The following is a 2,799-nucleotide window of genomic DNA, read 5'->3' on the forward strand; positions in this document are numbered from 1 at the left end:
CTGGAATCAATTTTTGAGTAGGTATCTGCTCACAGCAGCAAAAGTGTAGGTGGGAACACTGAGCTCTGCTTTGTTTTGGGCAACTATTATTGTCATTTCTGTTGATTTGTGTCATGTTCTGAAGGCTCGTGTGAACTGATGGTACTTCTTGCTGAAACAGAAAAAAACTAGCAGAGCATCCCTTGTGAGCCCTTCTGAGAAGGGTTTACACTGGCAGTCAGTTCTCACGTGGCCCGCGCAGGGCTGTAGAAATCAGCTCCAAGAAATCAGATCGCTTGGTTGGCTACTTTCCTTTTATGCTTTTACAGACTTGGCTGCCACAGTGGAGATGAAAATCTGATGCTCCAAACCAGAATTAGTTTTTTCTGCCCTGTGCACCGCCTCTCTGAGTTTCCTCACTGCTGCAGAGCACAAGAGTCCAGGTCCTGAACAAAGGCTGTAACGTGCAAGAGGCTGTACAAACAGGGCAAAGGAAATACTGCTCTCCTAATGCATTTGCATTGTACGTGTAAATCATCAGGTGACATAGATAGATGCAGAGATGGATATGTAGGGATATGATAAATCTAGGGTAAAAGTACCCAGACTTTTTTTTCCTTTTTTTTTTAGGTGGGGGAAATTAGGGCAAAACAAAGCTTAAGGAGTTACCGGTATTGGACAACATTCCCTGTTACACAGATGGGTGGATCAGCTCATGGTAGGAACAGTGATGGACAGTGATGAGCACTACCCAGTGGAAGGGAGGATAAGCTTCCCTTTGTCACTTGAGAGGCACGTTCCATCTGCTGACATCCTCTGTCCGTCCTTGTTAACGAAGGGCACAGGAGGGCCTCTGGGAACTGGGTCAGTGGCTGCTCCAGCACAGTGCAGCCTAATTAAGGTAGGGGAAATGAGCAGGAGGGAAGGAACCCTGCAAGGCCAGCAGGGAAGGCAGCTGTGTTTGCACAAGCAGATAAAGCCGCTTTTCCACCTGCCCTGGTGAGCTGCCTCTTGATGTTCCCTGTAGGGTGGAAGACACAATTCCCACTGCCAAGACAGCCCTGCAAGCTGTTCTGCTGCTGAAAGCTTGCTTGGCCCTAATTTTTCTCAAAGGGCCAACAGTCCTGCTTGCAACAAATTTCTTGCTGGGCTTGGGAAGTCCAGCATGGCCTGGGCCACGTTCTCCCCAGCTTCTTCAACATTATTTTCTTTACTGCATGAAAGAGGGAGGGGAAAAATGTCCTAAAAAAATCCCCCAGCATAATGCCAAACCAAAACAAGGGAGAACTTTTGTTTTCAGACCAGGAATGTGAGATGAGCAACAAAGTTTGCCCGCAGGAGCTTTAAGTGGAAGTGGATTGAATGTAAACGACGAAAACTCCAGTGAGAGGTCTGGACCCAGATCCAATTTTCCCAATGGCACAGGGTCAATCAAAACTGCACTGTTTATGTGGACACGTTTTCTAAAGCTAATTTCTATTCAGTTGGTTTTCTGTGCCTTGGAATAATGTGGTTGTATTCCTCCTCTCACAGTATTGTTGGCAGGGGACTTGGAACATTGGCAGCATCAGTGCTGGAAACAGCAGCACCTGGGAAATATTCTGCATCGCTGCTCTTCAGTTAACTATGCAAGAGCTGCACAGTCCTCTGGCTTGTGTAGACTAATAGTTGAGTAATGCAATCTCCTTTTGATTGTTGATCTTCCTGTTCTAGATCAAGAATGAGCCATACATCGATTGAATGACTTACCCACAGTCAGTGGGTGACTCACTGGCAGAGGCAGGAATTGACACATGTGGTATCTCTGTGTTCCCACTTCCTAAACCCCACAGCCTCTTGTTTTAGTGCTCTGCCCTTTCCTCTCCTGCCCTTTTTACCTCTTGCCCACTGTAGGATTTGTTACGTGTGTGATTTCCAAACAGACAATATTGGACACCACTGCCAAGAAAACGACCCATCTTTTCTTTGACACAGGTATCTGCAAGCGTACAAAGAAGCTAAAGTTCCTTTTATTTCTTATCTTTTTGGAATATTTTGCCATGTCGTGCTTGGTTTGGCGTAACACTCCTATGCCTCCAGCACTGCCTACAGATCACTCTGGGGTGTTTTTTTTGTTTTTTTTTTCTTCTTCTAGAATTGTCTTTGCTGCAGTTTCCTACAGTGGGAATGCTCTGCCCATACCCACCATTAATACAAGGGCATAATCAGTCACCAAATTCAGTGAGCGGGTTTTATAATCCCAGTTCACTATTCAGTGAGGTGTAACAGCTGTTGTGATCGATATTTTACAGCAAGTCTGTTTGAGAAGAAGTTACAGTGAAGCCTTTAGCATCCCCCTGAATAGCTGCATAATTCACGGGAGTGGCTCTAATCGCTTTAAGCTCTTTGCATTTGACAGAAAATTCAGAGTAATTCTGCAGAGAGGTGTTCCTTACAGCCACTGAGCCGATAGGGGACAGAGCTTCAGGTGCTCAACGGCTTCTCAGGTGTGCTGGAGCCCAGTTTGGGGAAAAGCGGTCTCTTTTGTCATTCGGTTTGGCTGATATCCTTCACGATGATTTCCGAAGTGCGGGCAGTCAGCGTGGAAATCACTTTTATAACTTCGCACACACGGAACTCTGCACGAACACCGTGAGATGCCACAAAGGCACAGAAACATTCCGGCGCCGCCAGGAAAGCAAAAGCAAAAGAGGAACCGCAACGAGCCCGGCGCTCAGCCGGTGCCCGGCCGCAGCCTGCAGCACTCAGCCCTGCCCTCCCGGCCCGGGGCAGCGCTCAGACGGGCGGGTCTTCGCCGCCCGTTGCCTTTCGCTCTGGGAG

Source organism: Meleagris gallopavo, chromosome 22, assembly GCF_000146605.3.
Source record: "Meleagris gallopavo isolate NT-WF06-2002-E0010 breed Aviagen turkey brand Nicholas breeding stock chromosome 22, Turkey_5.1, whole genome shotgun sequence".
In the NCBI taxonomy this organism is placed as follows: domain Eukaryota; kingdom Metazoa; phylum Chordata; class Aves; order Galliformes; family Phasianidae; genus Meleagris; species Meleagris gallopavo.